Source organism: Podarcis filfolensis (genome assembly GCF_964270895.1).
Source record: "Podarcis filfolensis genome assembly, chromosome: 7".
Taxonomy (NCBI): domain Eukaryota; kingdom Metazoa; phylum Chordata; class Lepidosauria; order Squamata; family Lacertidae; genus Podarcis; species Podarcis filfolensis.
This window is the reverse complement of record NC_139603.1, coordinates 82,141,871-82,157,222: the sequence shown is the minus strand read 5'-3', so window position 1 is coordinate 82,157,222 and position 15,352 is coordinate 82,141,871. Positions and strand designations below refer to the sequence as shown.

The 15,352-nt window shown below is 45.9% G+C and overlaps 1 long non-coding RNA gene across 4 annotated transcripts in view; it reads right to left on the bottom strand.

The window, feature by feature from the left end:
- LOC310766295 overlaps window positions 1–13,946 on the bottom strand; it is a 28,409-nt gene extending 14,463 nt beyond the window's left edge. For 2 of the 4 annotated variants that reach the window (XR_014550027.1, XR_014550028.1), the window contains exons 1-4: window positions 13,676–13,946; window positions 8,631–8,905; window positions 6,754–6,869; window positions 5,116–5,348 (exon numbers count right to left, since the gene is read on the bottom strand). This is a non-coding gene — a long non-coding RNA (uncharacterized lncRNA). The remainder of the gene's footprint in view (window positions 1–5,115; window positions 5,349–6,753; window positions 6,870–8,630; window positions 8,906–13,675) is intronic. The other 2 variants (XR_014550029.1, XR_014550030.1) reach the window with 2 other exon arrangements.
- Window positions 13,947–15,352: the final 1,406 nt, after the last annotated feature.

Sequence of the window (15,352 nt, the reverse complement as noted above, 5' to 3'; positions counted from 1 at the left end):
CAGGGCTGCCCTGACAGACGCGAACCCGGTTCCCCAGATTACATGACTACCGCTCTTAACCACTACACCACATCTAGCTCGTCACTGTGAGAACTTCTCTGCAATGCAGTAATATGCAGCTGTCCCTCATGGACACCTGAGACCTTGGTGTTAGCAGCATCACATCGTAACCAACTGAGCTATTATTTGTTAAATTTGTACACTGCCCTTCATCCATAGTTAAGTAAGTGTGTGTGTAGACATCATAGAGATTTGTCAATGTGGCATTTGTGGGCATCCTTGTAAGAACATGGGGGGAAAAAACCTTATCATTCAGTTCTCCGTACACGTTTAATATATCCAGTTTGCAAAAGTTCTAAGGGTCACCAGGCAGTATTCGCTGCCCCAGCTGGCAGCCAAGATCTTAGGCAATGGCCATTTTCCAGCTCAGCCTTTCAGCTGGCAATTCCAGGAACTGAACTTGGGGCCTTCTGTATGAAAGAGCAGGAGCTCTACCATTGAGGTATAGCTCCTTCTCCTTTCCCGACAGGAGGGAACTGCAGAAAGACTAGACGAATAAGCCCTGTTGCATTAAAAGGTCAGAGTTATTAATCATGCCCTTGTCGGTTTCTGAGAGTTATGAGGTATGTGTGTGTGTGTCTTTACACTCATGTGTGTGTAGCAGCCTACAGATCCAGATTTAATTTCAACTTTGATTTTACAGTCTATGCAAAAAATAATTTTAAAAATGGCCTTCATCCTAGACAACGGGTTTCACCATGATTATTATCCATCACCCCGCCCCCATTCTTCCATCTTTAGGAAAAACCACTTAATTAATCAGCTGTTTAATAAATAAGATGTAGCAAGGCTGGGATACTGAATATTTCATTTGGAAAGTAGGTGCCAGAAGAAGCATGTTTAATTTAATCAGTATCAGGGTCAATGAGCATATGTTAATGTTAAATAGAGATTAATTGCCAGGCCTTCCTTATATGCCACCAATACTTATTCGACTCTGCTGAACGCGCTATTGGCCAGCAGGTAATGAATGGCTTGCTCGCATCATTATGCATGGTCTGCTTCAGCAATTTCTTGCATGGGTCCAATATACAAGCATGGATGGATGGAGAACAGCAGGGGTGACGAACCTGTCACTCTCCAGGACTCCATTTCCCATGATCCATATCCCTCCCGTTTACCAGATGCAGGTGCTGAACATATGGATTGAGTAAGGGAGAGGAGAAATAGGGTTCTGCTGAGCCCAAATTTTAATCTGTGGAAACCATCTTGTTTGAGAGTCATGGAAGGCCTGCTCCCTGCTTTCCAGGCCTTTTTCTACCTGGCCTGGGAGGGTGGGGCCCTGACTGACTCCAGCCTCAAAAGCTGAGGCCGCTGAAGAGACCAGAGACCATCCTGGCTTTGAGATCTGCTCTCTGCCTCGCAGGCGTTTTTCCACCTGGCCCGGACTGTCTCCAGCTACAAAAGATGAGACTGCTGAACAGACCTTTGGTTGCGGAATTGTTTAGAGGGCATTGTTGGGTGCAGGCAGAGGCTGTTGCCATTATTAATATTAAGCTTTTTATCTTTAATGCAGATCTTATGTGGAAATTGTTTAATTTGGTTGTGTACTTTGGGCGTTTTATTTATTGTTCGTAACTGCTTTTGTTATGTTTGTATTTTTTCATGCTGTAAGCTGCCTTGGGCATGGTTTGAATTATAGAAAGGTGGCATACAAATAACACACACACACACACACCAAAATAACCCATGTACTACTGGATTTCTCTCAGATCCCTTTACACCATTCTTTTAAAGAAAGCTGCAAATGGCCAGAAGACCTAACATAATGACATTCAAATCTGCACAGGTCAGGTTTTCAGCTGTTTCCTACAATACCTAAAGGGATGCTGGTGGCGCTGTGGGTTAAACAACAGAGCCTAGGACTTGCCGATCAGAAGGTCAGCGGTTCGAATCCCCGTGACGGGGTGAGCTCCTGTTGCTCAGTCCCTGATCCTGCCAACCTAGCAGTTCGAAAGCATGTCAAAGTGCAAGTAGATAAATAGGTACCACTCCGGCGGGAAGGTAAACGGCGTTTCCGTGCGCTGCTCTGGCTTGCCAGAAGCGGCTTAGTCATGCTGGCCACATGACCTGGAAGCTGTACGCCAGCTCTCTCGGCCAGTAAAGTGAGATGAGCACCACAACCCCAGAGTCGGCCACAACTGGACCTAATAGTCAGGGGTCCCTTTACCTTTACAATACCTAAAGAGCCTAAAATTGCCAGGTGACTCCCTTGCCTTTCTCTCACAGCTGCTTCCCTACTGAAAGACCTGACCTTCAGCAACATTTTTTCAAAGACCTGCTTAACCATTCCCATATTTGCAAAGCAATCTCTCTCTTTTTTTAACAACCGGAATCAAAATATCACTTGGGGGGAGTTGTGGGGAAAATTGTACTGTCCATCATGGCTGATGTAAGAGGCTTCACCTTAGTGACATGATTCAGAAGGGATTCTGCCTTTAAAAAGATACAAGGAAGTTGGAATATAAAGGAACAGAGTGAATTCCGATTTCTTAAATTCTGCTTAAAAACTATCATCCCTCCCACATAATGCAGAGGTTCAACCTGGATGCCCACTTCCAACACCCAAAGGGTTTTGGGAAATGGACGTTTTGTTTCCAAATAAAGCTTTGCCTGGTGAGGTTTTAAATAAATCTGTCTTATGAGGTTATTGTCCTTATCAAATGTGAAGGCATTTACATTATATGGCAGGTACCATCAGCCTTTTAAAATTAAGCAATGTATTTATTTCATTGAAACTGAGTGTGAAAAACCTCAAAGTGGTTTACGAAAAGAGTAAAGCAAAATTAGGAAAAAATTAGCATGAAGACATTTTTTAAAAATGAAAACCAGCAATAAACTGAATATGCACCAGGATTCTAGGTTTCTGGGTAGGTTTGTCTAAAAGGATTTTTTTTTAAATAGCAGGTATCAAAAGAATAGAGGGAACTTGCCTGATGTCAGTAGGCAGGGGTTTCCGAAGTGTAGGTGCCACAACACTATAATATAGATTTCTTACCATGGGTCCTGGCAAACCAGAGAAACTACAGGGGGAGGGAAAGAGATTTCCAGAGGTGAATATGCTCTTGAACTGCATACCCATTGTATGGATACTGACAACAGGACAACAGAAATAAATTTTGTGTGCACTAAAGGTGTTCAAGAAACTGATACTGATGAATTGGAAGAATAGAGATACAATTCACTTTAATCAATGGTTTGGTGACATGACAACAATGTCTGTTCATACGTTGCCAGTTTATAGACACAAACTTTCTTTGGATAAACACAATTATATTTGGAATGAGTTTGCACAGAATACATTAGGTTATTGACAATTATATGTGTATTAGTACAATATAAAGGTAAAGGGACTCTTGACCATTAGGTCCAGTCGTGACCGACTCTGGGGTTGCGGCGCTCATCTTGATGTGCTTTCGAACTGCTAGGTTGGCAGGAATGCATTAATATACAGATGTGTATATTATTCTAATGGGACGCGGGTGGGGCTGTGGGTTAAACCACAGAGCCTAGGGCTTGCTGATCAGAAGGTCAGCAGTTCGGATCCGCGTGACGGGGTGAGCTCCCATTGCTTGGTCCCTGCTCCTGCTCCGGCGGGAAGATAAACGGCGTTTCCGTGTGCTGCTCTGGTTCGCCAGAAGCAGCTTTGTCATGCTGGCCACATGAGCAGCTGTCTGTGGACAAACGCTGGCTCCCTCGGCCTATAGAGTGAGATGAGCGCACAACCCCAGAGTCGGTCATGACTGGACCTAATGGTCAGGGGTACCATTACCTTTACTATATTAATGCATGGCAATGTAACAGTATTTTTTTTCTTTCTCACTTTCTTCTTCTTTCATTCCCTCCTTACTCTTTTTATAAATGAAATTCTCTTAATAAAAATGTAATAATAAAATAAAAATAAGCATCTAGTTGGTCACTGTGAGAACAGGATACTGGACTAGATGAGCCATTGGCCTGATTCAGGAAGTTTTGTTTTTCATGTTCTTAAAAGGATGCCCACAATAGCCACATTGCCAAATCTCTATGATGTCTACACACACAGTTAATTTACCATACACTATCTTAACAGAGATTAAAGGTTTGTTGGAGCCAATGAGGTGTAACCCTTCACACTCAGAGATGGAATTACTTTCAAGTAATCAATATTAATGTACTGGATGGAGGGAAATAGAAAGACAAGGAGGGAGGGAAGGAGAGGGAAGCCGGGAAGCAAATCTGACTCCAGCCTCGCTGATTTATCAGACCTAGCCACTTCCATGCAAATGCATCCGCTGAAAACTATTTACTAGGATGATTCGAGACAAAGCAGAACGTCAAGGGGGGAATTCCTGTCACCATGTTCTCCCCAAGTCAGGATTAATTTGACACTCCGCAGCCTGGAAACCAACAGACGTAAGAGATTCTCTCTCTAAATTGCTACCGTCTCGCATCATGTTGAAACCCCCAAAATATATTCAAACCTGCCCCTAAATGCAAATGGGAAAGAACAACGAAGCATAGCTCTTCCTTAGCAGAATTTGGTACCAAGGCAGATGAGACAATGGATACACACAGAGATGATGTGCTTCCCTGGTCTCTATTCCAGGTGTTCCCCCAATATCTAGCCACTTCTAAGACATTTCTAAGCTGCCACTCATGGATACAAACCCTTGACAGCTAACAAGATAACACAATGCAAAAATACAGCTGAACCAAAGCAGTTAAAATACTATCCATAATTTCCAAAGGTTGAATTTCTAAATATCTAGGAGTCCATCAAGCATACAGGAAATTTCTACCTTGTTTCCAGGGAATCCTTTTTTTCCAAATGGATTGGCACTCAGCAACCTGACTTTACTTTTATAAATAGGTATTTAAAATCCACTATACAGTAAATCACTGCTCTCTTCAAATAGGTCACCTCTGAAACTTCTTGCTATTCAGAGAAGTTGGGGCAGGGACAAACTGTCTCTTCACTGCAGAATTTGGTTAAGAGTTGCCCACTCAAATATTTGGTTTGGGAGCCAACATTTGCATTTCTCACCCCTCCATACTTTCACACACAAAACCCACCTTTCAATACTCATGTTGAGATTTCCAGACACTGGTTTTCTCCAATTGTCGTCTTGATTGACTGATTGCTCAACCCTTATTGTCCTCTTGATTGTTTGAAAGGCAGACACAATGAATGCTTGTCACTGCCGGCTGCTGGTTTTCTCCAGTTGGATGACTGCGGATTTCATTCAATTGCATATGAAAGGTTGTCACCTTCTTTCGAGCCGCTTTGTTGTTTTGGGCAGATGCAACTGTTGCTCAAAAATAAACCCAGGAATATAGGAGGTAAGACCAGTGATGAGCACCAGAGAATAAAGCTGCATTTCTATATCTGCTTACTTGGGAGTAAGACCGATTGAATTTGTGGTTCTGAGTAGACATGCATAGCATTGCACTAAAGGGGAAGTAATAAAGAAATAAGGGGCGCGGGTGGCACAGTGGTCTAAACCACAGAATCTAGGGCTTGCCGATCAGAAGGTCGGCGGTTTGAATCCCCGCAATGGGGTGAGCTCCCGTTGTTTTTTGTTTTTTTTTAAAGATATTTATTAGAGTTTTACAAAGACATGAATTTAAAAGATCATATAAAAAGAAAGAAATACAATAAAAGAAACATAGAAAAATACATAAAATAAGAAAAGGAAAATAAAACAAATCCATTTTTGTAACCCTAACTCGTTATCTTATTTCCTTGGCCTCCTCACACCTCCCCTATTTGTATTCCCATTTAAATAATCAAATCAGCAAATCCTTACCCTCTTTCGTTTATCTTAACTCTATATCTTAACATATTATAACTCTATATTTTCATCCATTTATCAATTCATTTTTGCATATTCTTATTAACTTTGTTGCTAATGCCACTTATTTTCAATCCAACATCATTTTAACATTCATTAATTTTACAGTATTTCTGAAGATAGTCTTTAAATTTCTTCCAGTCTTCTTCCACCAACTCTTCTCCCAGGTCACGGATTCTGCCAGTCATTTCCGCCAGTGAGCTCCCGTTGTTTGGTCCCAGCTCCTGCCAACCTAGAAGTTCGAAAGCACATCAAGTGCAAGTAGATAAATAGGTACCGCTCCAGCGGGAAGGTAAACTGTGTTTCCATGCTCTGGTTTCGCCAGAAGCGGCTTAGTCATGCTGGCCACATGAGCTGTCTGCGGACAAACACCGGCTCCCTCGGCCTATAGAGCGAGATGAGCGCGCAACCTCAGAGTCGTCCGCGACTGGACATAACTGTCAGGCGTACCTTTACCTTTAATGGTATAGGAGTCATCTCATTGGAGAATATCTCATTGCAAGCTGCTTTTGGATTATCAAGTGTTAAGGAGGGCATATTGAAACTTTTTGGTGAAAGCAATGGCTTTCATTATCTGGGGGTTCAAAATCAACAACAATTTGGCTAAACAGATGACATAGCTATAGCATTTATAGCATTGTTGTGCAATGATGACAGACTGAATGAGTTCCAAGATCTTTGCAAGAACCGCTCTTGTTATCTAGCATATTTAGCAACATCTCTGGTTAGAAGGTTAATTGGGAAACATCTGATATCTTAGCATTAAATATGAACAGACAGGTGAAGATCAAGTGGGGAAATCTTGGAAATCTCAGGTTATTAATCGTGCAAGAATATGTCTGACTTGTCTTCCAAATACCTGTAGTGGTGGATGAACTTCCTCCTGCACTTCAGAATGGGATTAGGTAAAATTATTTATCCCCACACCAAAGGAAAACCATCCCTTTTATTCTGAGGCCATTATGAAGCTCATTCCTGTCATAGACCACATGATATTGCAGGAGTGCCACAAAAACCAATCACAAACACCACACCACCCTGAAACAAGAACTCATATTGAGGTTGCAATGGACATGCATCTTGTACAATGGTGAGGACTTGCAATGGGACCTCCGTTGTGTCCCAGAATGCTGCAAAGCAGTATATTGTTTCATACCCGGGGAGTCCTCCCCATGATCCCTCATCTCTGTCGCTTGCCCTCTCCCTGCCACTAAACCCTTCCTTGCCCACCTGCTCTTCCCCTCCCCATCTTCAGCCTCCTGCTCATGAGATGTTGTGTCTCCAGATGCCGCGAGCCCTAGAAGAGAAGAAGAAGAGTTTGGATTTGATATCCCGCTTTATCACTACCCGAAGGAGTCTCAAAGTGGCTAACATTCTCCTTTCCCTTCCTCCCCCACAACAAACACTCTGAGGTGAGTGGGGCTGAGAGACTTCAAAGAAGTGTGACTAGCCCAAGGTCACCCAGCAGCTGCATGTGGAGGAGCGGAGATGCAAACCCGGTTCACCAGATTACGAGTCTACTGCTCTTAACCACTATACCACACCCTCCCTGGGCTCTAGAGCGGCCCTGGGAAGATTGCCCCAGCCCTCGCCAAGTCAGTAGATGCAGCATGGCCTGGAGTGACTTCTGGGAAAATCGGGGCATCCTGGATCGAGTTCAGGAGCCAGGGCAGCTTCTGTAAATTTGGGATGTCCCAATTAAATCAGGACACTTGAGGGGTCTGTTGTTGACCAGGATTCTTGGGAAATCAGCCTGTAGAGGGTGCTGGGGGGCAAAGTGAGAAGTCTTTTGGGCTGGATTTAGTCCATAGGCTGGAGATTCCCATCTCTACCTTTATTCATGTGAGATAAACCGATGCTACATTCCCCAGGTACCCAGGACACTGCTGGGTTAATGTAACAGAGCAACACTGAAGACTTGTCAAGTATCTTCCTCTTCCCCTCTTCCAGGTAGATGCTGTCAGGAGTTCAGCCTACATTCGAGTAGGACTCTGGCAGAGACACATGCCCGACTGGCATGTTCTCTCCCTCCTGGTCAATCGTTTGGGAGCTTCAAAAGCTTTCTTCTGCCTGAACATCACAGCTACCGATGCCAACCGACACTGGCACACTTAGGGCTTCGCAGAGTTTGCACAGTTTGCGTAATGGACCTCAGCAACTCAGCATTTGGGCTAATCTACTTTATTTACATATAAACATACACGGAGCACTGCAACATGGCTCCCTCTCTCTCTGGCATCAGACAGCAAGGAGAAAGACAAAGGACAATAGTACCACTTCATGGAACACAGTAACAGAAACATCCTGTCTCCATCACTTCCCACTCTGTGGAGTCAAAACATATACCACCATGTGAAAGACAACAATCCCATGACTGCAGTCATGGAGCAGGAATTCTAGCAGATGTGTGTAGGAAAGCCAGGAAGGTGGGGATGTTAGCAGCAGGGAGTCCTGGTAATATTCTGAATTGGTCCCTAACTTCCAAGGAGTTTGAACCAAATTCAGAATGGCATACGGTGCTTTTAAACCAGGAGGGCATGCTTACAACTACCCCCTTCTCTTCAAATTTCAAATATACCTTTGTTGTTTGCTGTGACTCTTCCAACATATACTGCTAATGCCAAACTGAGAACGTAACAGCAGCATCTCAACACATTTCTCTGGACTAGTGCCACAGCCCTGTCAGAGTTCTGTTGCTGAGCAAACAGGGGCTAAGAATCGCCAAGGAACACTTACCTGAGAGCAAGCTCCACATCCGAAGGCAGGGAATCCAGATGATCACAGAGCAAAAGAGCCAGATGGAGAGCGGCAAGTTAGGACTGGGAACCACAGGCATTGTTTCCAGCATCTGACTGCTGCTGAGAGCTCTGTTTAAAAAACCAGACTCAGCTGGTTCTCATCAGTGTCTTCTTCTGTCCCTCAAGGCTGATCATCTGCAGGTGGAGTCCTTCTGCCTTCTCCCCCTTCAGGCAGCTGTTCAGCAGGTGAAGCTGACTCCTGGCCCATGACAGCTAGGAAAAGGGGGGCATTTAGCAAAATATGATAAGAAATGGAGACTTAGCACTCCCCAGTGTCTTAATATATGCATATTGCAAAGGAGTGACTTAGCTACTTAGAATTGCAACACTGTAGCTGTGATCATAAACACCCCTACAAAGAATAAGCCCCAGTGGGAATGTCTTCAGCATTATTATGGGATGGGGGACTTGTCCTGCTCTGCCACAGCGGACATCTCCCTTATCTGGCAGTAGATGGGGTGGGGCTGCTGCCTGAGGCAGCTGCTTCACCCCGCCTTATGGGTGGGCCGGAACTGTATACAATACGAGGTGTGTGTTCATACACCCTGACTTGAGGTTTTTTAAAAATAAAATAAAATAAAATAAAATAAAATAAAATAAAATAAAATAAAATAAAATAAAATAAAATAAAATAAAATAAAATAAAATAAAATGAGTGGCATAGTGGAAAAAATCCCTCTGCTGTGTTTTAATCACCATCAACAGATGCACAGGGAGACATCTCAACACATATTCTTGAATGTCATTTTCTTCCATGCTCATCAAGGAAGCTAACATGTTTATAGGGCACTGCTAAGGTGACCGCTAATCCCATTATCGTTCCTGCTGTCCTCACAAACCTGCTTGCTAAAAAACTCTGATAATTGAGATAATCCCCTTAACAGCAGCTTTGAAGAAGCAGTGATTAGCTCACTTGCTAAACCAGATGTACACAGCCTACAGCAATATACAAAGAGTTAGGTGAAGAAACAGTTGCCTCTTCCACATACTTCAGATCAGGTATGAAGAGCACCTGGCCTTCTAGTTGTTGCTGAACTTTGACTCCCATCACCCCTGGCCACTGGCCACGCTTGCTGGGTTGATGGGAGTTGCAGTCCAATGACATCTGGAAAGCCAAAAGTTCACTACACCTGTGTTAGATCATCTCTCGACTTCTACCTTGGGCATATATTCCTGTGGCCTTCACTTGTACTGCTCTACCATTCTTGGCCATCCAAAGTTCTCCTGATCACTTGAATGACTTCACCTATTAGCCACTCTTCCTTTCTTATGCATGGTCCATCCTAGAACATCGTTCAAAATCCACAACCCACCTTTTTTCCATGAAGCTTTTGGCTGAACTTCTTAGGGTGCTTCTGGACAAATGTCTATTATGGGATGCATGTTCCTCATGCATGTAAGCTTCTTGCAGCATGCAGATGGCATTGTGGTCATCAAAATGCCCTGTGCCCCCTTGTCAGTAAACTCCTCCTAGACCAGGGTGACAAGGGAGGTGTCTCCCTCTGGAAAGAGAGCTACTCCCAGTATCTGTCAGCGTGAAGGCAGACATGTCAAGGAGTGACTATGCCAAGCCAGGAAAGCCTGGATAGCAAAGGGGAGGCAGAGAGAGGGGTCGAACTAGCAGCTCCCATCATGGGGATGGATGAGGCAAGAGAACAAGCTGAGAAAGCCTGCCCCAAAAAATCATCAATGGCAGATTTCCCCCACTCGTGGCATATCCTGCTGGATCCCTCCTTGGGGTCCTTAACCCTCCATCTGCATTGTCCTGACACAGCCAGTTCATGGCATGCATCCCTAAGCCCACACCCAGCATATGTGGCTTGCACGTATTCAATCTGGCCAGGGCAAAAACAGGACAACACAGAGGCCAGGAGGAACTGCCTCAGCTGCCTCCTCACAATCATTATAATTGTAATATAAGAATAGTAACAGATGGGGCCAGGCATCTTTGAAACAGCACATATTAAGCCTATTGGTAGACTTTGGTCCACCCACACTCAGTGCCACAAGGCTATTTTCCAATAGTAATAGATACTGGATATGATTCAAATATTGTGAATTTGATTGCCCTGTGTTACAAGGAGAAGCTGGTGTTGAATGGAAAGAGGCTGCAGTTGTGTTGCCCTTAACTTGCAGAAATGTGGGTGGAAAGCAAACAAGTCTAGCACAGAAGGTCTTTCACTCAGGAAAACATGAGCATAAATGGCCCCACAGTGTACGCAACTACAGATTGCGGAACTCCCTTCAGGCATTTTGCAAGTCCAGCTGAAAAGCGGGTGTTGATTTCTGTTGTTATTACCTCTGTTCTTTGGTTCTCTCAAAAACCCTCCAATATTTTGGCCCAGAAGAAACTGGCACAGCAGCCTCCACACTTTGTTCCAAGTGCAGTTGAGCCCATACCGCAAGCTATGCTTATTGTCAAATGGGGGGGGGTGTCATTGCAGCACAGCCATTGTTACGGTCTGGTTCATGGGCGATCAAAGTCCCGGCTGGGGACGTCGGGACCAAGGGCAAGATGGCAGGGTGGAGCAGGAATGGGAGTCCCAGTGGCGTAGCGTGGGTTGTCAGCACCCGGGGCAAGGCAAGTAATTTGCGCCCCCTAACCCGTGGATTTACGCCCCCTAACCCGTGGATTTGCGCCCCCTAACCCATGGATTTGCCCTAACCCCAGATGTTGCGCCCGGTGCGGCCCGCCCCCCCTGCACCCCCCACGCTACGCCACTGGGGAGTCCAGAAGCCAGGAGTCAGAAAGCCAAGAGTCTGAGGGTCAGAGAGCCGGGAGTCAAGAAGCCAAGGGTCGGAGGGTCAGGAAGCAAGGAGTCACAAAGTCAAGGGTCCCAGGATCAAGAAGCAAGGAGTCACGAAGTCAAGGGTCCCAGGATCAAGAAGCAAGGAGTCACGAAGTCAGGGGTCTGAGGATCAAGAAGCAAGGAGTCAAATACAGCAAGGCTGGGAACGTGTTGCTGTGGCAAAGAGCCGAAGGGAAAATGCTGACCTTATATCCCTTCCCAGCTCTAGCCACAAGGTGCAGTGAGTTACCAATCGGCCTCACCTGTGTGGCCATGCCTTGCCTCTTCAGAACAAACTTAGGAAGGCCCCAGTCCTGCAGAGTCCTATTGGTCACAGGGCCTGGCTCCTGCACACACACCTGACAGCCATGAACCGAAGGCAACGTCTGGAGCCGCAAGCTACTTGACAAACGTTTGCCCTCCAGCTCTCCCCCACAGCAGAGTTGACTTCTTCCATCTGGAAAACTTACACAGTGCTGCCACAGACAGGAACCACAGCACGGGATTTTCTGCCATGAGTCATAGAATCATAGAATTGTAGAGTTGGATGGGACTCCAACCCCTTGTGATGCAGGAATCTCAACTAAAGTATCCATGACAGATGGCCACCCAACCTCTGCTTGGAAACCTTCAAGGAAGGGGAGTCCATGACCTCTTGAGGGAGTCTGTTCTCCTGATCTGGAGGGTAGGAATTGAATCAGTGGGTCCAAGTTACAAAAAAGGAGATTGCAACGGAACATCAGGAAGAACTTTCTGACAGTAAGAGATGTTTGACAGTGGAACAGACTCCCCCAGCAGGTTGTGGACCAGAGGAGCTCATCAGGAGCTCATCCTACTCTCGAGTAGGACCCTGGCAGACACACATGCCCAACTGGCATGTTCCCTCCCTCCTGGTCGATCCTTCGGGAGCTTCAAAAGCTCTCTTCAGCCCGAACAGCACAGCGACCGATGCCAACAGACACCGGCACACTTAGGGATCTGCAGAGTCTTCGCAGCTTGCGTAACAGACCTCAGCAACTCAGCATTTTGGCTACTCTCCTTTATTTACATATAAACACACATGGAGCACTGCAACATGGCTCCCTCTCTCTCTAGCATCAGACAGCAAAGAGAAAAAGAACAAAGGACAATAGTCCCACTTCACGGAACACAGGAGCACAAACATCCTGTCTCCGCCACTTCCCACTCTGTGGAGTCCAAACATATCATGTTATAGACAAAAAATCCCATGACTGCAATTGTGGAGCACAAATTCTAACAGTTCTGTCTTGTGCCCAAGATTGAGGAGGCCTTTGCACATGTTCCGTGCGTGATGTCATGCGTGTGTGACATCGCATTGTTGGGAGGAGGCCAAGCACAGAGCCCACCCCATCTCGGCTTTCTCTCTTGTGATCAGGAGGAACCAACCACTGAACTGTGGCATGCTTGGCTGTGCGCTTGGCCTCCTCCATGCCCTCATCATGGAGGGGGCAACAGACACCTCCAGCCTTAGGAGTTGGGACAGTTGCTAGACACCCTGGATCTTACAGTGCGAAGAAGAAGCAGAAGCAGGAGAACGAAAGGTCGCTGGACTGGATCGAAACAGCCCAGTGGCGTAGGGTGGGTTGTCAGCACCCGGGGCAAGGCAAGTAATTTGCGCCCCCTAACCCGTGGATTTGCGCCCCCTAACCCATGGATTTGCCCTAACCCCAGATGTTGTGCCCGGTGCGGCCGGCCCCCCCTGCACCCCCCACGCTACGCCACTGAAACAGCCACAAACAAGCACACCCAAAGCGAAATGTTTATTCCATTATTATTACTATCATGATTTAGAGGGGGCTGCCTCAAAAGCACTGCTTTTGAAGCTAGTGTCCAGCGGAGAGACTACCCACAGAGTTCTGTTCTGCATTATCGGCAGATGAGATCAAGTTTGGACTCCAACTTCCCTTTAGCCGGAGATAACAGTTAGCCGAATGGAATGGCAACATTGCAGGCTATTGCAAGCCCAGTGCTGCGTGACGCCATGATCAGAGGAGTCTTCAACTGGCATTTCTGCCCTGTGCCCTCGCCCCAGCTCCTCATGTCCCCCTTGTTTGCTGGCTGCATTATTCCATCTCTGTATCTTATCATTCCACACTCCTGCTCGCCCGCTGAATTATTAATATTGTTTTTATGCTAAATGTCTTTGCTTCACACATAATTTGACCTTACTTACTGTGCAGTTAACTGTGCCGGCCCCTCAAGACATATTACTCATGCAGTTCTTTGCACAGCACACTTCTTTGTGCGGCTCGGCTTAGCAGACTCACCAGGTTCTTTGAGCGGAGTCGTATGCATGCTTTGTGATTAGTCGGATGGAATGATTGCCTCCTCGTTCATTAGGCCATCGGAAATTAAAAAGGAAATGCAAAAGGAGCATGAATGATAATGCACTAAGTTGGTGGGCTCGGGAGAATGTCACCTGAATCTGTTTTCTTGCTCCTCCTCAACTCGAGCTGATCCTGATGCAATTCCAAAGCAGAATTGAGTTTTTGGAGGGGAGGGGGGGAATTGCTTAAGTTTAACAGGATGCATGGGTAAAATGCTGCACTGGGGCTGAATATCTGCATGGATTCCTTTGGATATATCACCAGGGCTATTCATGTGTTTTGCTGTACACATGTATTTCATTAACCTGTTGCATTTATGTGGCACCTTTTTCTCCAAGGAGTTCAAGGTGGTTCCCCCCTCATTTAATCCCCATGATGGCCCTGTGAGCAGTGGCAGACCTTGGTAATACGGTACCCTGTGCAAAGCCAAAAGTTGATGCCTCCCCCAGCTCAAAGCTGCCTTCCCAAAGCTAGGTAAGGGAGGCACAGTCAGGCTTCGGGGAATCAGCTTCCTCCCCTGTGGCCGTAAATGAGCAGATCAAACTGTCTTTTAGTAAACACAGCGAAGGGCCAAAGAAAGCATCTAACCAGAATTGCAGTGCTTCCAATTAAGGTCACTCCCCCCTCCGTCCCTATTAATCCTCATCACTCCTACATTTTGTAATCTGAGTTTGTAGTCTCTGTGCTTTCTGTTCTGATAGTATATCTGAAGGATATCTCCAGTATATCTGAAGGAGCATCTCCACCCCCATCATTCTGCCCGGACACTAAGGTCCAGCGCCAAAGGCATTCTGGCGGTTTACTCGCTGCGAGAAGCCAAGTTACAGGGAACCAGGCAGAGGGCCTTCTCGGTAGTGGTGCCCGCCCTGTGGAACGCCCTCCCATCAGATGTCAAAGAGAACAACAACTACCTGACATTTAGAAGACATCTGAAGGCAGCCCTGTTTAGGGAAGCTTTTAATGTTTGATGTATTACTGTATTTAAATATTTGGTTGGAAGCCACCCAGAGTGGCTGGGGAAGCCCAGCCAGATGGGCTGGGTATAAATAAATTATTATTTTTTTATTATATTATTATATTATTATTGTTGTTGTTGTTATGACACTTTTTGAGCTCTCCGAGACTTTGGGGGAAGAGGGGTGGATACTATCCAGAGACACTGAATCTGTTAACCCTCTCTCTTCCAGTGTTTCTTCTGCTAGCTGTTCCCCATCCAGTATTTCCCAGCTTCTGCCTTCTGAACTATGCCCCTCTGCAAACCACTGTTCCAAATCTATACTGTCCTCCTACTCCTGGGAAGATTCAGGATCAGGAGGAGGGGTGGTTCCCACCATTCATCTTCAGTGCAGCCCTCCTCAGTACAGTCCCTGACAGGCGCTGGGCTTTGGGAAGGAGGTGCAAGGCTCTGGCGGGGTCCTCCCTCACCACCTCCTTCCCAAAGCTGGACAAGTGGTGACTAAGCTTTGGGAAGGAGGCAAGGGGACTCCGGGACCCTGTCAGAGCCCTCACACCACCTTCCCAAA